Source organism: Physella acuta, unplaced genomic scaffold (genome assembly GCF_028476545.2).
Source record: "Physella acuta isolate Inbredline_101_S28 unplaced genomic scaffold, ASM2847654v3 ptg001387l, whole genome shotgun sequence".
NCBI classification, from domain to species: Eukaryota; Metazoa; Mollusca; class Gastropoda; family Physidae; genus Physella; species Physella acuta.
In genome coordinates this window covers 24047-48924 of record NW_026732902.1, presented here as the reverse complement: position 1 = coordinate 48924, position 24878 = coordinate 24047, and the positions used below count along the sequence as shown (strand labels likewise).

At 35.7% G+C, this 24878-nt stretch overlaps 1 long non-coding RNA gene across 1 annotated transcript; it reads right to left on the bottom strand.

Moving 5' to 3' along the window:
- On the bottom strand, nt 1-24182 carry LOC131927242 (uncharacterized). Its single transcript, XR_009383611.1, has 4 exons — nt 21813-24182; nt 1401-1516; nt 749-864; nt 1-212 (listed from the first exon to the last, which is right to left on the bottom strand). It is a non-coding gene; the product is annotated as an uncharacterized LOC131927242 (long non-coding RNA).
- Nucleotides 24183-24878: the final 696 nt, after the last annotated feature.

Here is a 24878-nt window from a genome sequence, read left to right as displayed (position 1 = left end):
ATAAGCAATAAAGTAGGGTTTGTTTATATAAGGACTTGAATTTATTTAATAGTTGCCACTGTTTTTACAAGCTTTTATTTAACTCACTTCCTCGTCAGTCTGTCGTCAGTCGTCAGTCTAGACGGAAACGCAGGAGTGAAAATTCGGACAGTTCTACTTGACCGACACGATTCACAGTTGGCACGTGGGTCAAGACATGAAGACAATGCAATCTGAAACAAAATTTGACTTAATTGGATGCCTAATTGATTTTTTATGAATTAATAAAAATTTGGACCGAATTAGTAGGCATGTCTAGCCAACCACACCACACGCGTCATCACCTTCAATAGCTGCGCCATCACGTAATGGCTGCGTTCAAAAACCATTGCGCGCCTACTGAACGTGATGTTCAGTAGGCGCGCAATGGTTTTTAGTCATGTAACTCTATTGTAAATAAAACATGTAAAGTACTGGAAAAAAAATTCATAAAAAACGTTTTAATAACAAGCTTTTATGTAATGATGCACTAAAAAGTAGAAAATAAATTATAGACTACTATTTAAATAACTATAAAGAAAAGCGTGGGTGTCTTCCTTAACATTAGTAAAGGTATCCAATAGATACTAAAGTGACCCACGCTTTTCTTTATAGTTATTTAAATAGTAGTCTATAATTTATTTTCTACTTTTTAGTGCATCATTACATAAAAGCTTGTTATTAAAACGTTTTTTATGAATTTTTTTTTACAAGCTTTTATTTAACTCACTTCCTCTGTCTGTCTGTCTGTCTAGACGGAAACGCAGGAGTGAAAATTCGGACAGTTCTACTTGACCGACACGATTCACAGTTGGCACGTGGGTCAAGACATGAAGACAATGCAATCTGAAACAAAATTTGACTTAATTGGATGCCTAATTGATTTTTTATGAATTAATAAAAATTTGGACCGAATTAGTAGGCATGTCTAGCCAACCACACCACACGCGTCATCACCTTCAATAGCTGCGCCATCACGTAATGGCTGCGTTCAAAAACCATTGCGCGCCAACTGAACGTGATGTTCAGTAGGCGCGCAATGGTTTTTAGTCATGTAACTCTATTGTAAATAAAACATGTAAAGTACTGAAAAAAAAATTCATAAAAAACGTTTTAATAACAAGCTTTTATGTAATGATGCACTAAAAAGTAGAAAATAAATTATAGACTACTATTTAAATAACTATAAAGAAAAGCGTGGGTGTCTTCCTTAACATTAGTAAAGGTATCCAATAGATACTAAAGTGACCCACGCTTTTCTTTATAGTTATTTAAATAGTAGTCTATAATTTATTTTCTACTTTTTAGTGCATCATTACATAAAAGCTTGTTATTAAAACGTTTTTTATGAATTTTTTTTTACAAGCTTTTATTTAACTCACTTCCTCTGTCTGTCTGTCTGTCTAGACGGAAACGCAGGAGTGAAAATTCGGACAGTTCTACTTGACCGACACGATTCACAGTTGGCACGTGGGTCAAGACATGAAGACAATGCAATCTGAAACAAAATTTGACTTAATTGGATGCCTAATTGATTTTTTATGAATTAATAAAAATTTGGACCGAATTAGTAGGCATGTCTAGCCAACCACACCACACGCGTCATCAATAGCTGCGCCATCACGACCACGTAATGGCTGCGTTCAAAAACCATTGCGCGCCTACTGAACGTGATATTTAGTAGGCGCGCAATGGTTTTTAGTCATGTAACTCTATTGTAGATAAAACATGTAAAGTACTGAAAACAAATTCATAAAAAACGTTTTAATAACAAGCTTTTATGTAATGATGCATTAAAAAGTAGAAAATAAATTATAGACTACTATTTAAATAACTATAAAGAAAAGCGTGGGTGTCTTCCTTAACATTAGTAAAGGTATCCAATAGATACTAAAGTGACCCACGCTTTTCTTTATAGTTATTTAAATAGTAGTCTATAATTTATTTTCTACTTTTTAATGCATCATTACATAAAAGCTTGTTATTAAAACGTTTTTTATGAATTTTTTTTACTCTTTCGCATAACGTAAAGAAAATATTAAATACACGCAAATTGCTAAAACATCTGAAATATCATTTTTTTTTGTTTAGATTCCTTGAAAAAGTGGATACATTATAATAATAATAGGGTCGAATAAACTAATTAATTAATTTTGCCAATGGAGGTAATTAAAAATAAACTCAACTCACGTCAAAACAAAAATGTGAATGCGAAATCACCAAGAGGGAATTATTGTTGGACTAATATAATTAGTAAAACGTGAATGCAAATTCTGTAGATGTGTAAGAGGACACTATTGTTGTAATATTATAATTAGCATGGATTGATAAAAAACTATGTTTTATTATTTTTTTCACTGAACGTACTGCTTACTAATGATAATTTTTAATCAACTAATCATTAACAGTATACACGTGTCATCCCTCATTAGGTGCGCAATTGTTTAAGTCATGAAACTCTATTGTGAATTTTTTAAATTTAAAGAACTTAAAAAAAAATGCATTAATTGATAAAGTGCTATATGGTAGGTAAAACAAGGATATTTTAAATACTGTCCTTTATTTATTTTATACACTTAACGTATTGTTTACTAATTATTATTCTATCTTTCGGTTTGCGGACAAGCTGGGGTTTTTACAGTCATTCTCTGAATCAGGCGCGTCTACCTGCGGTATGTTTTCTTTTGTGTTGTATTTGTGTTTAATTTTGTTCTGTTCCCAAGTTAGTACATTTCAAAAAGATTTACCGTGGCGGAGCACGGGTATGCAGCTTTTGTGTTTGTGTTTTCTTTTATATTTATGTTGTGTTGTGTTTGTTTTGTTATTTTCTCGTATATACGTAGTATAGAGAAAGTATTGTAATCGTGCAAAAAAAAAAAAATCGAGATTTTTACAAATCTCGACGTTTTACACCTCACTGATACGGAAAAACACAATTTTGCAATCTTGTCCGTATGTCTGTGTGTGTGTGTGTCTGTGTGTCTGTGTGTAAACACGATTACTTGAGTACCGTTACAGCTAGGTTGATGAAATTTCATATATAAGTATTATATCAAAATCGTAGATCCGTATCAACTTTTGAGCGATTTCCGATAACCGGAAGTGGTACTTTTTCTACTTTGAATTTTTCAAAAGCCTATAACTTGAGTACTAATTCAGATAGATAAATGAAATTTCACATGTAAGTAAAAGATCTAATTCTCTACCTTCTATCAAATTTTGAGTAATTTCCGTTGACCGGAAGTACTAATTTACGCTATTTCCGATTTCTCAAAAAACGCATGAAAATTTATAAAGTACTAATAATATTGCGCACTATTACGCACATTTGGTTTTGGTGCTAGCTTGGTGCGCAATTTTTTTTCTACTAGATTTTATTCTGTTTTTAAAAGTTTAAGTAAACAAAAATCATGTCTATATTCCGAGTTGACATCCCACGTAGTGTTATATTAGAACTAGCTGCATCCCGTGCTCCGCCACGGTAAATCTTTTTTAAATGTACCAACTTGTGAACAGAACAAATCTAAACACAACACAAACAAACGCAAAAAAAAAACACAAACGAAAAAACAAACACAACACTCATAACATAAACACAATTTAAATGCAATCATAAAGGCATATTGCTCACAGTCTATCCCGTAGCGCCAAATCGCATCCTTTCCGGTGATTTTCACCACCCTCAAATTTTCGATTTGGACCCCTGATGAACGTGATGACGCGTCTATAATAGTGCTGAATAGTTGATTAAAAATTATAAGTAATAAACAGTAGGGCCCACATTCAGTGAATAAAATAAATAAAAGATTGCCTTTTATCAATCCATGCTAATTATAATTTTCTAACAATAATTTCCTCTTACACATCCACATAATTTGCATTCACATTTTGCTAATTATATTATTGCAACACTAATTCCTTCTATGACGAACGTATATTTGCATTCACATTTTTTATTAGCGTGAGTTTAATGTATTTTTAAATTACCTCCTTAGTCAAAATTAGAAAAGAGTTAAATTAATTTGATTATTCTACCGTACTGTTATTATGTTATAAAAATGTATCCACTTTTTCTAGGAATATAAACGAAAATGATATTTGACATTGATCCTTTTAATATGTTTTAGCAATGTGCGTGTATTTAATATTTTCTTTAAGTTATGCAAAAGAGTAAACACAGTGGCAATTATAAAATAGCTCTATGTCGTTATATAAACAAACCCTACTCTATTACTTATAATAAGACACTGCTGTGCACTGAAAAGCACAGTATAGTGCGATGTTTACTTTTATGGTTCCAAAAGCTATAGCGATGACAGAAGGAAGGAAGGAAGGACTGACACACGCTCAGCCCGCTTATATTATAGACTAGCTGTATCCCGTGCTCCGCCACGGTAAATCATTTTTAAATATACCAACTTTGCAACAGAACAAAACTAAACACAACACAAACGAACAAACGCAAAAAAAAAAAAACAACGAAAAAACGAACACAACACTCATAACATAAACACAATTTAAATGCAATCATAAAGGCATATTGCTCACAGTCTAGCCCGTAGCGCCAAATCGCGCCCTTTCCGAGTCCCGGCGGACGCGTCTGACACAGTGAATGACTACAAAACAGAGGCGTTGCGACCCTTTCCGGCGCCCGGGGACAAACTTTCGATTTGACCCTCCCTCAAACTTACGATTTGCACCCCCTCCCCTCAAAATTTCAATTTCCACCCATCCCCTCAGACTTTCGATTTGCACCACTTTTGATTTGAAATTCCCCCCGCTCAAACTTTTGATTTGCACCCCCTCAAACTTTCGATTTGCACCCTACCCCCCTCCCCCTCCCTAAAACTTTCGATTTCCACCCCCCCCCCCCCCCTAGCTACGCCTCTCTTATAAAACCCCAGCTTGTCCGCAAACCGAAAGATAGAATAATAATAAATAATATACAATAAAAAATAGGCAATATCTATAATATCCGTGTTTACCTACCATATATCACTTTATCAATTCACGCATTTTTTTCCCAGTATTTTAATTTTAAAAATTTACAATTGAGTTTCATAACTAAAACCATTGCGCACCCAATGTCTATAATGGTGCGGAATAGTTGATTAAAAATTATAATTAGTAAACAGTACATTCAGTGAATAAAAAGAAATAAAAGATAGCCTTTTATCAATCAATGTGCTAATTCCAACAATATTGTACTCTTACACTTCAGCATAATTTGCATTCACATTTTGCTAATTATATTATTCCAACAATTATTCCGTCTTGCAGATTTTGCATTCACATTTTTAGCGTGAGTTCAATTTATCTTTGAATTACCTCCATTGGCAAAATTACTAAGCAGTTTAATTAGATTTTTCTACCCTACTGTTAATATGTTAATAAAATGTATCCACTTTTTCTGGGAATATTAAAGAAAACTATATTTGACATTGATCCTTTTAATATGTTTTAGCAATGTGCGTGTATTTAATATTCTCTTTACGTTATGCAAAATTGTACAAACAGTGGAAATTATAAAATAGCTCTATGCCGCTATATAAACAAACCCTACTCTAATACTTATAATAAGACACTGCGGTGCACTGAAAAGCACAGCATGGTGCGTAGTTTACTTTTATAGTCCCAAAATCTATAGCGATGACGGACGGACGGAAGGAAGGAAGGAAGGAAGGAAGGAAGGAAGGACAGACACAGCCCGCTTATATTATAGACATTCGAGAAAGTTTAGGGGAGATCACTCCCGGTTTATCTTTTTAATTTGTTCTGTTCCCAAGTTGGTTAAAATAGATTTACCGTGGAGGAGCACGGGTATGCAGCTACTATATATATATATATATATATATATATATATATATATATATATATATATAGACAGAGAGAGAGAGAGAGAGAGAGAGAAATTAGAGAGCTATTTTAATACTACCTTTTATTTATTTTATACACTGAATATACTGTTTAATAATTTTTTTTTAAACAACAATAGTTTAGAAGCCATTTCTAAATATCTTCTAAGATTAAGTTTATCTTTCCATTTTCTTTATTGTTTTTGTTTATGTAAGCAGCATTTTCTGCGTTATTGTTGTTTGCGTTTATGTTTGCGTTAATGTTTGTTTGGTTTACGTTTGTGTTTGTATCTCGTTTATACTTGTGTGTGTTATATTTACATTTATTTTTCCGTTTCCGTTATTGTTTGAGTGTATGTTTCCGTTTAAGTTCGCGTTTATGTTTGCATTTAGTTTTTTGCACAAGTGTTTGCGTTTATGCTTGCGTTTATGTTATGGTTTATGTAACTCGACTACTATTTCAAATAGATAAATAAAATTTCACAAATAAGTAAAAGATCTATTGGAGGCGAGCGAGATGACGAGAATCCTTTCATCATGTTGTTGACATGGAATAAAAACGTGCTTTTTTTAGATTTTGACCGTAAAAATTTAAAAAAAATAATTTTAGGCAATTAATTTAGAAATTTAATATTTTTGAATAAATGCTATAAAAGTTGCAAATCCAGAGAACTAGAAAATAATTTGTTGAGTTTAAGGCTACATTTCTATTTATTTTCAACAAGCCTAAGTTATAATCGCATGTTTCACTTTCGTAAGACAAATATTGATTGGCTGTACAGGAACTCCGTGATCGATAACTATTTGTTTACATAACTTTGCAAAGTTTTAAAATAACAATGTAAATTTAAATTCCTTTTTTTTTGCTTACAATGTGTACAATAAAATTTATGGCAGCCTATCAAATAGCAATGGTTTTTGCTTATATTACTTTCTCGTATATACGAAGTCACTGATACGGAAAAACATAATTTTGCAATCTTGTCCGTATGTCTGTGTGTGTGTGTGTGTGTGTGTGTGTGTGTGTAAACACGATAACTTGAGTACCGTTACAGCTAGGTTGATGAAATTTCATATATAAGTATTTTATCAAAATCGTAGATCCGTATCAACTTTTGAGCGATTTCCGATAGCCGGAAGTGGTACTTTTTCACTTTGAATTTTTCAAAAGCCCATAACTTGAGTTTTATTTCAGATGGATAAATGAAATAAATAATAAATTTCACACGTAAGTAAAAGATCTAATCCTCTACCTTCTATCAAATTTTGAGTAATGTCCGTTGACCGGAAGTAGTAATATACGCTATTTTCAATTTCTCGAAAAAACCGCTTGTAAATTTATAAAGCACTAATAATATTCCGCACTATTATGCACATTTTGTTTTGGCGTTCGCTTGGTGCGCAATTCTTTTTTCTATGAGATTCTATTCTATTTTAAAAAGTTTAAGTATTGAAAATGGATTAAAAATCATAACTATATCCCGAGTTCCCATCCCCTGTTGTTTTATATAAGAATATTCGAGAAAGTTTATGGGAGATCACTCCCGGTTTAATTAAACTCCACTGTATCCCCACTCCCCGTGATAGCTACACGCCTACCCACTCCTAACATGTCGGTACTAGGGTGAGAGCACACACCATGCAGAGGCGTAGCGACCCTTCCTGGCGCCCGGGACAAACTTTTCGATTTGCACCCCCCCTCAAGATTTCGATTTGCACCCCCCCCCCCCCCTCAAACTTTCGATTTGCACCCCCCTCAAGATTTCGATTTGCACCCCCCTCAAACTTTTGATTTGCATCCCCCCTCAAACTTTCGATTTGCACCCCTCATCAAGATTTTGATTTGCACTCCCTCAAACTTTCGATTTGCACCCCCCTCAACTTGTCAATTTATCTTTCCAACCCATTTTGGCGCCCCTGAGGTCGGCGCCCGGGGACATTTGTCCCCCCCCCCCCCCCGCTACGCTACTGACAACATGTGATCTGTACATTTTTTTTCAACCAGCCCTTGTTTCCTTTGTGTACATAAGTAACACATATTTTTAAAAATTATATATATATATATATATATATATATATATATATATATATATATATATATATATATATATATATATATATATATATATATATATATAAAGGAAGAGATGCCTGGAAGAAACTCTGTATTTTATACATTTCATAGCGTATGTAGATCTAAATCAAAGTTGAATGAAATAGTTCCTTTCTTTATATTCTAAAATCGGAGGATGACGCCATTAGTTTTGTGTTCTTTCCTTAGTGTAAACATGTGTGACGTCATTGTTAATCGCGTTCTTTTCATAACTATAAACACTTTTCCGGTTGCATAGTTACAATTGTTTTTCTACATTCAAATATGTCTTTATTTTTTATTTTCCTTCTTTAAATAAAATTAAGTTTATACATTTAAAACATCTACCACATTATTTTCAACCAAAGTCCGTAGCCAGTTCTCCATATATCGCTGAAGATACTGATCTGATAGCCTGTGAAAATATTTTGCGGACAGAGAGAGAGCGAGAGAAGTGCACACATGGGCTTTTATAAATTAGGATACTCTATACATCAATGTAACTACCTTGATAATATCCACTCAGACGGCGTGGAATGTTACTGTATTTGTTTTAAATTGGAAAATAAAAATAAAAACATTACTGGCTATGGGGACGCCCCATCACCTCTACATAGCCTAGTCAAAAGATATGTCAACCAATCAAAAGAATCAATTTAACAATCCATAAAAAAACACACACACAAAAAAAACATCACTCAATAAAAAAAAATTGAACTCACAAAATAAAAACATCCAAAACTGAAAGGAGACCAAACCAAATCAAACTAAACATTAACAAAAACAACAAAACAGCCATCAAAAACAGAGTAATATTGAAAGCGGACTATCAACAACGAACAACAACAACAACATATGTACATTACTACTGCAGCCGCATTGATTACGCTAAAACGATAGATTACCAAAATATTTAAACTTAGATTGTTAGAACAAAAGTGATAAATATTAATAAAGCTAGAGTAAATAAAATTAACTAATCAATTTTTTTATAGGGGAACTAATTTAAAGGGAATGAACTCTATGAGATCTATTTACTTTTGACGTATAGGCCCTAGGCCAAACTCAAAAGTTTTGTTTTATATTTGCGACATGTAGAATCTATGCCAGGGGTTCCCAACCTTTTTTTTTTACTATGGAGCACATTCTAAAATATCGGTAGGGTGGCGGGCACCACCTATTTTAAATCGACAAACTCCCTCCAGAGGCGTAGCTACCATTCCCGTCACCCGGGGACAAAACTTTCGATTTGCACCCCCCCCTCAAACTTTCGATTTGCACACCCCCCCCCCCCTCTCAAACTTTCGATTTGCACCCCCCTACTCCTCAAACTTTCGATTTCCATCCCCTTCAACCTTTCAATAATGTTTATGAAAAAAATTCTGTCTCTGTCGAATAGTGAGAGGCGGGCACATACGAATCGTTCGGCGGGCGCCATGGCGCCCGCGGGCACAGGGTTGGAAACCCCTGATCTATGCTATAACACAGGGGTTCCCAACCCTTTGACCGCGGGCTCCATGGCGCACGATGAAAGATTCGTATGTGCCCGCCTCTCACTATTTGACAGAAACAGATTTTTTTTCATAAACATTATTTTAAAATATTATTTATTTTTATTCATTTGTTACAGTTAAAATTTTTTTTTTTACTGCCTAGGTTTATTAAATATGTTCGATACTTGTCCCAACTTTGCACATCACACCCTGTACACGCAGAAAACCCGAAGTGAACGAATGGAACGAACGCCACGAACTGATCCGATAAACGCAGAAGGCGCCAATCACAAGGTACATAACTCTGATTGACTTTATTATATTTTTAAATTAAATGTGTAACCCTCACTCAGTGGGAATGTTTTTACCCACTGAAGTGTTATGGTTAAGACGGGCTGACCCAGAGATTTAGGACACACTGACTCCGACAGTTAATGTCAAGTACTGGCTTTATTCAACAGTACATCGAGCCATGACGGCGATGTAGAACAACAGTAGAACGACGATTAGAGATGAATAATGGAACAAACCAAAACAGAAGAAAAACAAAAAAAAAAAGCTGTAGCCCTAAAACAAATGTAAACAAAAGGTTACATCAATGATAATACCACGTGTATGCTACAAACATACACGGGTGCAATAAAATATGTTGCGGTCAGTACACAGCACTGCCAACAAGTACCAATAAGTAGTACAACAATAAATAATTAAATAAATACTCAACCTAACTAGTGTGCAACATGCAGCACTAGCAGGAATACACAAATAAGTATTCTAACAATAAACATAATTTATAAATCCACACTACATTCATTAGGTCTACATTGTTATGTCTACCTCTTAGTACCGTCACCCCCCACAGACAGCAGCCTTGTGTGTGACTGACACGGCTAGGCACGAAACTACCGATAGTCCCATGTCACATCACATGGGACACAGGTAAAATCGCTCACAGAAGAGCATGCACAACAATTACATCAACAGGGCTGCGATCCCACAGGGGCTGCAACTCAATGAATTACAACTTTATTCTTATCCCCCATTGGTTGGTAACCATATGTGTTACAAAATGTTTTCTTTGTATTTATGTGTTTTGTTTACTTTCTTTACGTTTTGAAAATACATTTCTCTGTGTGAATGAAATTTGAAAAAAATGCCAAATAATTTTATTATTTTGAAACATTTTTGTTTATTATTATTAATACATTATGACTATAAGAAAATAAGAAAATAGATTATGGGAAAATGACAAGTTATGGAAGGAGTTTGTCGATTTAAAATAGGTGGTGCCCGCCACCTTACCGATATTTTAGAATGTGCTCTATAGTAAATAAACCGGGAGTGATCTCCCCTAAACCTTCTCGAATATTCTAATATAAAATTACGAGGGATGGCAACTCAGGACATAGACAATATTTGTTATCCATTTTTGATTACTCAAACTTTTTATAATATAATAGAATCTCATAAAAAAAAAAAGAATTGCACACCAAGTGAAAAGTTTCCCTTTCAAACCTGACGGTCTATGGGGAAAGTGAAGTAGAGTTCACTTGTTTCTGTGACCTCGGCACTATGCACAGCCGCCTTTACTTTCCCTAACAGGAGTTAGGTACCCATCAGAGTTGGGTGGACTCAGGGACGGTATACTGACTTGAACCCGGATTCGAACTCGAGACTAACGGGTTAGCAGTCCAGCTCTCTACCGCTAGACCACTCTGTCCCACACCAAGTGAACGCCTAATAAAATGTGTATAAAAGTGCGGGATATTATTAGTACTTTATAAATTTACATGCATTTTTTGAGAAATCGGAAATAGCGTAAATTAGTACTTCCGGTCAACGGAAATTACTCAAAATTTGCTAGAAGGTAGAGGATTAGATCTTTTACTTACGTGTGAAATTTCATTTATCTATCTGAAATAGTACTCAAGTTATAGGCTTTTGAAAAATTCAAAGTAGAAAAAGTACCACTTCCGGTTATTGGAAATCGCTCAAAAGTTGATAGGGATCTACGATTTTGATATAATACTTGTATATGAAATTTCATCAACCTAGCTGTAACGGTACTCAAGTTATCGTGTTTACACACAGACACACAGACAGACACACAGACATACGGACAAGATTGCAAAATTATGTTTTTCCGTATCAGTGAGGTGTGAAACGTCGAGATTTGTAACAATCTCGATTTTTTTTTTTGCACGATTACAAGACTTTCTCTATAGCGTTCACACTTACAGAACATGTTATAGAACATATTATAAAACAAGCATGACCTTTAACATGGAGCGTCTGCTATATAGGCCCAGACAATTAAAAGAAAGAGTAATCAAAGTAAAAAAAAAAACCTAGATAGTGGGCACACAGCTTTATTTTTTAAAAAGGAAAATGGTGTAGCTACAGTGTTTGCGATTCAGCAATGAATTATCTAAAAATTAGAGAACATGCAAGATGTTATACATTTTATTGGAGTGCCAGCTACTAGAGCTAGACAGTTTTTATAAATATAATGATGTGTATTATAAACTATAATAGCACGGGTCGTAGACATTACCCACCTGTTATTACCCCTCCCTCCCATCCCGCAGTACAATCACCCCTTCCTACCCCAACCCCATGTTAGCCATTTCCCCAGCTTCTTTAATTGTTTGTCTATATCCTTCTGAAACAGCTTCAAATAAACAGGGCTAAGTATTTGTTAGCTGAAAGTAAAGGCAGAGGCGTAACGACCCCTCCCGGCGCCCGGGGCGAACTTTCAGTTTGACGCCCCCATATGTATATATATATATATCTAATATATAAAGCTCAGTTCTGTATGTAAAAATAAATATGTATATCGTTGACATACTTCCATGGATTAAAGTGTTAGAATATTACCGTGCGCATTTGTCTAAATTTATGAGTTAAAAAATTACCATTGAAAGTGTTGGGAAATAATTTTCATTTTTCAAATTATAGTGATAATTGTCGGCATGTTCATTAAACACAATTTAAAAAAAATATCATCTTTTACAAAAATTCTAATTATGTCTTTATTTAGTCCTATAACGCTTACTTCCCTTTGATAAATTAGGAAAACACAATTACTTCCCTTTATAAAACCATTGCATTAGTGGAAAAGCATTTACTTTTTATTACTTTGTTTTGGTGTTGGGAAAAAAATAATTACATAATTAGCGGGGATTGGTCAAGTGCAAATGTTGTAGGTATTTTACGAATAAGCTTGGAGTATTATAATTGTTCATTAAATTGAAACAGGCGCGTTCGTTTAAGTGAGTGCAAAAACTATGAATAAGTTGGGGTACTATAGTCGTTTATTAAGCTAAAACAGGCGATTCTGCCCCGGGCGTTTATGTTCGCGTTAGTGTTTTCTTTGTGTTTAGGTGGGTTTGCGTTAGTGGTTGCGTTTTGATTTGGTTCGTTTTTGTTCATTCTTTTTTTCGTTTTTGTTTGTGTTTTTTTCTTTGGGTTTGTATTTGTGTTTTTGGTTGGTTTTGCGTTTGGATTTGGTTTGTTTTCGTTTGCTTTTTCGTTGTTTTTTTGTGTTGGTATTGGTGTTTGTGTTTGGGTTTGTTGTTAGGTTTTTGTTTTCGTTTGCTTTTTTGTTTATTTTTTCTTTGTGTTTGTATTGGTGTTTGTGGTTGTGGTTGGGTTTGTTGTTAGGTTTTTGTTTTCGTTTGTATTTGCAATTGTGTTAGCGTTATGTTTGCGTTTTGTTGTTTTGGTTTTGGTTGGTTGTGGTTTGGGTGGGCAATGCCGGGTTTATGATGATTACTAAACACACAGGTAATGGTCTTTAACAGAAAGGTTTTTCACAGAAGCCAGAGCAGGGCCTGGCCGGGACGGCTAGTATATATATATATATATATATATATATATATATATATATGTGTGTGTGTGTTTGTGTGTGTGTGTTTGTGCGACAGTCCGGAAAAAAAATTGTCGTCCCTAAAATTGTACTCGACGCAAATTAAATTTCCCTTAAGATACATTATCCTTTAAAAAATGATCAGTTATGTAAGAAAAAAATAAACCTCATCTGAGTTAAGAGGGATGTTAATAGCAGGTGCTAATTCGTTTGGGGCAATCATTTTATGTTTTATCTTTGGAGCAGTCTCTGTTATGATATAGTACATAGTTGGATTATAATTTTGTTAGATTAATATTATACAATTGAAATTCCATAGGAAATTATTGTACACATTGGAATTTGATATTGGTATTTCGTTGAATGGGTGATTGTATAATGAAACAAGCTAGAGGAAACAAACTGGAATACAACGGACACAACAGCTCGAAGTCTTGGATTTATCAGATGTGCGCAGCCTTCTCGTACACAATCAACAACAAATACAGAACTAACTGTACTGGTTGAAGAAGCTGTAATAACCAGTTCAATGATAGTGGCACGGCCCATGACGTTCTGATTATAATCAGCAGCGATAAAAAGCGTTTTAATATTCTAATTCAATGTCGTATTCACATGCATTGTCAAAAAAAATCAATCAGGATCTATAGCTAAATATGATATATCTTTTACTGTATGGCTCGGGGCTAGGCTACAGACAGATGAGAATCAAATAAGAGCATGGAAAAAGTGGTGATTAAGCAGTAGCGTACGCAGGGGGGGGGGGAGCAGGGGGAGCGGCCTCTCCCCCTCTGGCCATTTTCAGCAAAGTGGCGCCTTTTTGGAAACTTTTTAAACTCAAAGTTTTAAACAATGATATTTGTTAAAAAATATTTTGGTCGGCACATCTATGTAAATCAAAAGATTTTTTTAAATGCAGCAATTAAGCATTATTGTACTAGTCTAGTAGTGTCTACGTTTACAACACGTATTAACAGCTGCATCAGTTTGCCATTCTAAAAATAACCATTACGATGCATTGCAATGTTTAAAAAACCTCTACGGGTAGTACCACTTGGCAAGAGGGGTGTTAAGTTTAAGAAAACTGTATAATGTATTTGCTTACAAATAACTGAATTAGGAAATGTTATACATAAAACTTCACACATAATTACTTTATATATACAGTTTGAATCGTGTGATTAATTAAAAAAAAACAATACAGAAACAAATACAACTGATGTGGCACCTCTATTTAAATTTACTTATGAGCAAACTGCGTAGTGGTGGGGAAATTTCGACGAGGTCAACAACGTCATCATGATGAAGTAGTAGTATTCTTACAGTTTGGGCGATAGTGATTACGATTACAAATTATATGAAACAGCTACAACCCCCCTTCCCCATGGACCACTCGGTAAAAAAAAATATTGTCACAATACCACTGCTACTTATTTAACTCTATTTTTGTAATATATATTTGTGTAATATATATTTGTGTAATATATATGTATGTTTAGAACAGTCATCTAAAAACTGACGCTATGTTCACTCTGAGTTGGTTATCTCCTCCCCCCCCCCCCCCCACCAACACACATCACCACCACAATTGTGTAGAGCAGGGGTCTCCAAACTACGGCCCGCGGGCCAGATGCGGCCCGCGGGGTCCTCTCATCCGGCCCGCGGCGATTTTTTTGTCCACGGATTAAATGTTTGTTAGAGGTGGCTGAGAGACTATGACCAGAAAATTCAAAATAATTTGAAAATGTAGCTTTGAGTGCAAATACCATTGCCCGCCGTGTTACAGACATAGGTGAAAACATCGTGACACAAATAGTGAAAAATGCAAGCAAGTTTCTCAATTTTTTAATTGTAATGGATCAGTCGCTGGACAGCTGTTCCACCTCTCAAATGCTTATGTTGATTAGAGGTGTGGATGAAGACATGAACAGAACACAAGAGCTGGCTTCCCTGCATGGAATGTATGGCACTGTTACCGGAAAGAATATAGATAGTTCAGAGACAGTTCAAAGATGAACTGCAGCTGGAGGTCATTAGAGACACATTCAAAGAAGGGCGGGTGGGTTTTTAAAAGTTTTTGCAAAAGGAGGATTTTCCTAATATTAAAACTTTTGCATCAAAGTACCTTTCAATTTTTTGAACAAGATACCTATGTGAACAAACACTTTCAAGAATGAAATACGTGAAGAATAATTTGAGAGCAAACTTGGACCTCGAGTGTGTTGTTGGCCACCGACAGTGTTTCATTCAGACTTTTTGTTCTCCGGGGGGGGGGGGGGGGCAATTGAAATTGGTATATATTTCTATATAAATTATATTTCGTTAAGGGGGGATGGGGGGTGGGACGGTACACGTTTTTCGGGGGGGGGGGGGGGGGCGCTTGAAGAAACTCTGGCCCCCGAACTGATATTTGATAGTTAATTCGGCCCTTGGGCTGAAAAGTTTGGAGACCCCTGGTGTAGAGCGAGATTAATGTCACACCTAGGTATACACTGGGTTGGATAATTGACTTAAAGTGACCGGACAGTGGTGAATGAAGTTGAACCCCCCCCCCCTACCTACCCCGAACTGATCTGTTAAGTACATGTAGAAAAACGCGTAATGATGTACCAAAGTACCATGCCGCCAGAAAATTAGCTTTTTAAACGTAAAACTCTGTGAATATTGTTATTTCAATTACCAGTAAAAAGGTGTGTGATCAATAAAGTGATCTAACTCATACCTATCACTATGTTAAAAAATGATCTTTAAAGAACACAAAGAATTAGTAGTTAATTAAAAAATATATGATCTGAGCTAAAATGAACGAAATTTAGTTAAATGTAGGATGTTATTACGAATATTTTTCTATTATATCGAAAAGCGTGGTTTTATACCAACCCTGATTTTAAAACTTTTACATTATGCTGTAATACTTTAGCATTTATGATGACGATATATTAAATTCTGATTATAGACAAAAACATTTTGTAAATTGTAAAGACAAGTGCATTTTATTCTAAAGCAATTATTTATTTGTTTTGACATTTTATTTAATTAAATGTGTAGATATATACATATTTATATTAAGAGAGTAATTATTTCCCCTATTTCACTTGTCTTAAATAATTTCCCAGGAATTATTATGTAAGAAATTTTTTTTACAAGAATTACAAAACAGATTGTGTTACGTTCATTGTTTTTGGTTGTAGTGTGTGTACATTTTTTTTTTTTTTAGATTGATACAATTTTTGTTTTGTCGGCCAACATTGTGTGTTTTTTCTTATTTCTTCAGAGTGCTACTTTCAATTTATTTTACATCATAGCGAAGTAATGACATACAGCTAGTAATTATATATATATATATATATATATATATATATATATATATATATATATATATATATATATATATATATATATATATATATATCATACACGTATATAGAACGTGTTGAAAATTCGGCGCCTTTTGTTGCTCTTTTCGTCCCCCTACAACGAAAACCTGGATACGCCTCTGTGGTTAAGGCACAATATCAAAAAGACAGTAAAAAAACATCCCTAAGCAGGAGCTCGTGTGAGGTCCACGGGGAAAGAGGAAGAGAAAAAGACCAAATAAGTCCTGTGGAAATCGTTTGAAATAGAGAAGGGGGATGCTGGATTATTAGGGTTCGATCTTCATAAAAATTTCATAAAAAACGTTTTAATAACAAGCTTTTATGTACTAATGCACTAAAAAGTAGAAAATAAATTATAGACTACTATTTAAAAAACTAGAAAGTAGGGGGTCATCAATAATATGTCTGTGTGTGTGTATGTGTGTGTGTGTGTGTGTAAACATGATAACTTGAGTACCGTTACAGCTAGGTTGATGAAATTTCATGTATAAGTATTTTATCAAAATCGTAGATCCCTATCAACTTTTGAGCGATTTCCGATAACGGAAGTGGTACTTTTTCTACTTTGAATTTTTCAAAAGCCTATAACTTGAGTACTATTTCTCATAAATAAATGAAATTTCACATGTAAGTAAAAGATCTAATTCTCTACCTTCTGTTAAATTTTGAGTAATTTCCGTTGACCGGAAGTAGTAATTTACGCTACTTCCGATTTCTCAAAAAACTAATGTAAATTTTTAAAGTACTAATAATATTGCGCACTATTATGCACCTTTTTATTTAGCGTTCACTCGGTGTGCAATTCTTTTGTCTACGAGATTTTATTCTATTTTTAAAACTTTAAGTATTTAAAATGGATTAAAAATCATGTCTATAGCCCGAGTTCACATCCCCTGTTATTTTATATAAAAATATTCGAGAAAGTTTAGGGGAGATCACTCCCGGTTTATTTAAAACAGATATTTTTCCAAAATCTTGTCAGAACTCTATCAAGATAGAGTATTTTAATCAATTCCTATTACAATTTATTAAAACAGTTTTCTAAATCGCGAAATAACGTCTAAACTTCGTTTTCTAACATTGCTTTTTCAAAATGCAAAAGTGTGACTTCGCATCATCTGAATCCCCTTCTACCTCATCACACACCGTCACAAAATTACGGACCCCCCCTCCCCCTACGAGTTTGACGTTATTTACGGACGACCCCTAAGGCCTATGACATCCCCCCACCCCCACTTCGTTTCTTTATGTTAATTATATCCCATTTTAAACCTAAATAATTAGCCTTTGACATTTTTATCTGCCTGTTATAGCTAGTTCATTATGTGTGATCCCACGAGCACACTCTGGCCAGTTTCTTCCAGGCTCCTCCCCCCCCCCCCCCGAAGAAATTCTACCCCCCCCCCCCCACCGAACGAAATGGAATGTTGAGAGCGAACATCATCGTTGAAAAGGGACTGGTTAATGGTGCAATCGGCAACATTACAGAAATTCATTGGCCAAATTTCAGACGCAACCAGATTGATAAAGACATTCCCGACTTAAGCATTGACTTTGTGCCAGATGGAATCCATCGGATTGAGCCGAGATGCGTAGAATTTGATGGAAAACTGAATTATGGAAAAGTCGAGCGAAGACAACTGCCCATAATTCAATGCTGGGCCTGCACAGTGCATAAAATGCAAGGCTGCACAGTTGATCACGCAGTGGTCTATTTAGGACCAGCGCTTTTTGAAACGGGCCAGGCGTATATTGCGCTCAGTCGAGTACGATCACTCGAAGGCGTACGCATTGTGGAATTGGATTGCAGCAAGTTAACAGGAAAAAACCATTGCAATGAGGAATGTCTACAGGAGATGGAATGAATGCGTCGACACGAACCTCCAGCTGATCCTAAATAATAAGCATGTCATGCCTGGTATAAGTCCCTTTTATCTTTGTGTTCGTCCTTTGTGAGTGTTTGTCTTTGTTTACCCAAAAAAAAAGTGAATGTGAGAAGATAAAATCGACAGCAAGATTTGAATGCAAACAACCAGGCAAAGACTAAAAAGTAGAAAATAATTATCATTTAAAAAAATGAAAAACGTGGGGCGCCGTGATTTTCTTTTACTTTTACTTTTACTTCGGCGCCCCACGTTTTTCATTTTTTGTCATAATGCTCACGCAGTTTGCGATCGCTTATAGTAGAGTGATCGCTTGCATTACTGTGATGTATAGCATTTATTTTCTACTTTTTAGTTCAATCAGAAAACGTGGGTTTTTGTTTTAAATTTTTAATGATAATTATAGTTATATTGAGACTATCCGTCCCGCCCAGGCCCTGCACTGGCATCTCTGAAAAACGTATCTGTAAAGGACCATAACGTGTGTGATTACTAATCAGCATTTACCCGGCATTGCCCACCCTAACCACAACCAACATAAACACACACAAAAAAAAAAACGCAAACATCACACTAACACAAAACAAATACAAACGAAAACACAAAAACAAACGCAAAGACAAACCCAACCACAAACACAAAGAAAACAAAAACACTAACGCAAACAAAAAAGCAAACGAAAACAAATCAAAACGCAAACACAAAACCTTAACCCAACCACAACCAAACAAAACCAAAACACACCCAAACAAAAAAAAAAACAACGCAAACATTACACACACACAAATACAAACGAAAACACAAAAACAAACGCAAACACAAACACAACCACAAAGAAAACACAAATGCAAAGAAAAAAGCAAACGAAAACACAAACGCAAAGAAAAAGAGCAAACGAAAACAAACCCAAACCCAAACGCAAACACAACCACAAACGCAAACCCAAACTCAAACAAAAAAAAACACAAACGCAAATATAAACTCAAAGTGTCCACAGTCTAGCCCGGTGCGCCAAATCACACCATGACGACGTGCGGCGTAACCGCCCGATTCAACTTAGTAAACGACTATAGTACCTAACTTATTCATAGTCTTTTGAACTCACTTACGCGAACGTAGGTACCATAACGTACACGAGAAGGCCCGGGGCGCCAAATAGCACCCTGTCGGGGTGCCGAAGGACGCCCGGATTTGATTCACTTAAAGACTGTAGTAACATTTCTTATCCATAGTCTATCGCACTGTTTAAAACGAAATTATGCACCATAGCGCTCACATGAAAGCCCAGGGCGCCAAATCGAACAGTGCAGGGGCGCCGGCGGAGGCGCCTGTTTCAAATTAGTGAACAAAATTATAATACTCCAAGCTCATCCGTAAATGGAAAGAAATAAACATATAGGATGTGTAGGACCTGGCTTATTAAATGTTATCGATGTAAAAAATAATTAGTAAACAGTATGTTCAGTGTATAGAATAAATAAAAGGCCGTATTAAAAATACCAACGACATTGCACTTAATCAATCCCCGCTAATTATGTTATTTTTTTTTCTTAACACCAAAACAAAGTAATAAGAAGTAAATTCTTTCTTCCCCCGATTAAATGGTTCTTTAAAGGGAAGTAACTGTGTTTTCCAAATCAAGGGACGTTATGAGAACTAAAGGACAAAATGCAAATACATTTCAGACACAATTTTAGAAATTTTATAAACGTTGATACACTTAATTTAAATTTTTTGTAATGTTCATAATTGAAAATTATTATTCTAATGATATAAAATGAAAATTGTTTCAATAGTAATTTTTTAACTCATAAATTTAGACCATGAGCACTATAATAATAATCTAACACTTAAATCCATTGAAGTATCAACGACAAACATTTTACATACAGAATTGAACTTTATATATTTGATTAAAGAATGTAAATAAATAGTACACACAATTCCGTAGAATAGGAACGATTGGGAGGGAAGTGACATATAGCGCAGGAAATTTAGAGGTTAGGGAGGGTATAATAAATGGTGGGGTTAGGAAAGTTAGGGGGTCCATTCTCTAATAGGCAGACTATCTCTCTTTCGTACTTTCGTGTTGGTTTATTGTCGACCCTGTCCTCACCTCACATCAGTTAGATGACGCTTACCGTGTAATGTTAAAATAAATAGCATGTAATTGAGTTAGTTCGAAGTGAGTTTTCATACAAGCCCAACGCACTAATTAATGTTGTCGCAAAATGTAACATATGTGTAACATATGTCAATGATGTCAATGAATATTCATTTTTAAAAAATATGTCTAGTGCAGTTTACGTAGCTAACGAACTTTGCCGATACTTTTTAGGTGGGTAGGTGGGAACTGCAGGGGCGGATTAAGCTTCTGCGGGGCCCCTGGCTGAAACTTTTTCCGGGGCCCCCTAAACTATATATATATATATATATATATATATATATATATATATATATATATATATATATATATATATGTAACTAGTGTAGTTACTATAGACGATAAGAACGCAATACAGTCGGTCAACTAAAGTCACGATCAAGGCCAAACTGGGCTGATGCAACTGATACAGGGGGTGTGGACTGATAACGAACACAAAGCCATTGCGTAGTTTGGGAAGCGATACGACAGAACTGCGTAGTTCATAGTCTGATGCAACGAATGGAAAGGATTACGAATACGAGGGATATAATAAGACGGCGTATTGGAGAAGGGCAGAACAGAGTTGAAGACTGAACTGTGGAGACGTGTTGTGATTTGGGAGAATAGGAACGATGGACACGTGCATTCTGATATGTGAGGACTAGTGAGGACAGTGGGGGTCAGTTGGTTCATTGTATTCTTGTGGAACATTGATGCATTGTTATGTGGAGCATTTCTATTGATTCATGTAATAAAGAGATCAATGTAAACCTGCACTTCCGAGTATCTGTATTGTGGTCGATGTTGTGTGCTGGTCAAAGATAGCACGAGTAAATACATTCGGTAACATTTGGCACTACAAGTGAATAGACTCGGTAACATATAGTTTATATAATGACATCACAAAATAGAGGCCTTTCCAAAAATGAATGTTGAATGGAATAAGCTAAATGTTAACAGAAGCCATGGCATAGACAAAAAATGTTACATTAAATGTAATGTTAAATTACATTGAGACTTAAGAGCATTTAAAGTGACAATTATTTATTTACTAATGCAAAAGAAATTATGAATACTTACATTTATTACAGTTCTTTTTATTTAGAACTAAAGACCAAGTAACTTTTATAGGGAACGTTTTCGAGCTTTCCTGATAGCAAAATCTTCTATTAGTTCTGTATAATTCAGTGAGCTTACAATGTCATTTTCTATGCTCATAAGTGAGAGCATACTAAGTCTCAGCTGTCCCATTGTGCTTCTAAGATCGCTTTTAATCTTTTTCATTTTGGAAAATGAGCGCTCTCCACTGCAGTTAGACGTCATCATACACAGATAAATTCGAAGCTAGCGAATTCATTACGTTGACTTTCAATAAAAAGGAGAACAGATTTTAACAAATTAACTGCTGTATTAAGAGATAAACCTTTTTCTTGAAGAGATAAATTTGTTTTTTTGCAATCTCTCTAAAATTGTATCCCATACCTCCAATAATATTACTGTTTCTAGTTTTTGTAAACTTTTAAGATATCCGTCAGCTTCAGCTCTACATTTAAGAGGTTGAATTTCATCGGCTGCTAACTCCTCCAAAGCCGATATATTTCCCTTATACCCTCTATTTAAAGCCTTAACAGCATCATGTCGAGCAGACCATCTGGTTTCCGACAAAGCTTTAGCAACAGGCAATCCATTCATGTGCTTGTTGTGTATATGCCAACGATGGGTAGATGCAGAAAGCCAAGAGTAAAGGTTCTGAAGGAGATTAAAAATCCAACTGACGTGGGGCAGCACTCAGCTGCACAGCTCCCAACTAAATTGAGTGAATGTGCTGTGCACGGTACATACAATGCTACGTCACACTTCTCCCGGATTTTAGCCTGAACACCGTTATACTTGCCGCTCATGTTGGTCGCGTTGTCATATGATTGACCGCGACAATTTTTAATGTCAATTCAATTTTCTTCCAAAAATGTTAGTATTAAATTAGCTATTTCCGAACCAGTGTGTGAAAACATTGGTACAAATTTTAAGAAGCGCTCAATAGGTCCGGTGTCTTGTACATAGCGAATAACGATTGTGAGTTGATCAACATGTGAAACATCTGGAGTCGAATCTACAGATATAGAAAAATATTTCGCTGTCTTTATTTCATCTACAATTACAGACAAAACCTATTGATCCATAAGTTCAATCATCTCCTCACATATTGTTGAAGATATGTAGGATGTATTTCCACGTCCTTTGTTGGCGTGTATCCGCATATGTTCTGCGAGAAAGGTATCGTACTGACTTAACAGCTCCAGCAACCCGAGATAATTCCCATTGTTTGGAGAGCCAACCTCTTCAGTTCTGCCCCGGAACGGAAGACCACGAATACAAAGAAACTTATCACACTAACGATTCTGTGAAGTACTTGTCTCCAGTACTGAATTTCACTTTTATATTGCGTTACAAGTTTCATGTCAATCTGACCAGTAGATTTTCGTGAACACAGCGCTGCCTATGAATCAATATGTTGTTTGGAATTTTCATGCCTAGAGAGCACTTCATGGGCACTTTTCCATTGTTTGAACCCTGATGTCAGTTTCTTAGTTATAGGTGACATCAGCTTACATACAAAACAATAAACACACCCGCTTGTTTTGGAATAACACAACCAATTTCTTTCAAAGTTTTCTCCTGTTCGTGCATGGACACGTGTGAATAAAGAAATGGTGCAGAACCGACGTTGTGACTCTCTTTCTAACTGTATGACCGATTCTTTAGAGTTCCCGTTTTTGTTTTGACATGGTGTGGTACCACGTTGAATCCAATAGTTTCTAAATACCTCTGACATCTTTTCCCGCTCTGGCCAAAAATGAAGGTCGTATATAGCATGACTATCTTCAAGGGGTTTAGCTGTATCATCTTTCAAATCACATTGTTTTGAGCCTGCTCTACATCTTTTACCCCGGCGGTGTCTGATTCAATTGCAGATCCCTTTTCTACGTGACTATCTTCCTTGGTACTCGAAGTTGGTTTGAAAAAGGAGAGCAGTTTTGTAGTTTTTTCAGCAAGCTCAGCTTCGATCTTTCTTTTTTTTTTCACCGATAATGCGCGTTTTTTTTCTCCACTAGGATAGTTACGAGACATATTCAATAGAATTTTAAAACAAACAAGGCTGAATCTAATTAAAAGTCCGGCTCTTTGCTGAAATTGCAAATTGTCGTTTTTTTCTCCAGCAAGCAATTTTTTGACATATAGGCCTGATGAACGAGCCTTTAGGATTACTTTGTCTATCTGAAAAGTCTGAAGCCTGGATAATGGTGGAGGCTTGGAAATCAATAAAAATTTTGAACTCTTGAGTAGACTCCGTGCGATTAAATCCAAAAGAATGACTGACTCAACAAATGTAATTCCGAATGGGATTTCGGGGAGGAAGATATAGTTTGGGGACATGCCGGAAGTGGGGGGGGGGGGGCTATATGCCAAGCTCAACAAAAGAGGTTCCAGTTTCCATTACCCTAACGGGTCGGACAGAGTTCACAGTTTAATTAAATTGAAAAAATACTTAAAGGTCAAAGTTCGCCATTGTTTATTGTTACAACTGAGGCCACGGTTGATGTTAGGCCTAGTGAGTTACCCCCCCCCCTTCTCCATCTCAACTTGAACAATGCTGTATTTTATAGGAAGACATTAGTGTCAGACCTAGCACACCTAGTTGTTATGTGCAGGGAAGAGAACTACGGTCGCCTGGAGATTATTTTACCTGAGGTGGATGGCGATGGGTCGATTAAGTGAGCCCCCCCCCCTCCCTCCGCCTCCACACCCTTGTACCTGGTATGTAAATGTGGGGGGGAAAAAAGTAATGTGCTACCCTATTGTATTCTGACCAATGTAGATTTTTTTAAATTTTTTTTTTATGCCTGTACTAGTTAAAATTCGGTGGTAAATTTGGGGGCCCCTAAAAATCGGGGGCCCCTAGCTGCAGCCCTTTCAGCACCCCCCTTAATCCGCCACTGGGTAACTGGGTAGGTGAGTAAGTGGGTAGGTGGGTAAGTGTGTAGGTGTGTATGTGGGTAGGTGGGTAGGTCATCCTACGTTTGACGCATGCGAACTCATCTGAAAATTCAGAACATGTCCTGTTTTCGCCCAGGGAGCGAAGAAAAA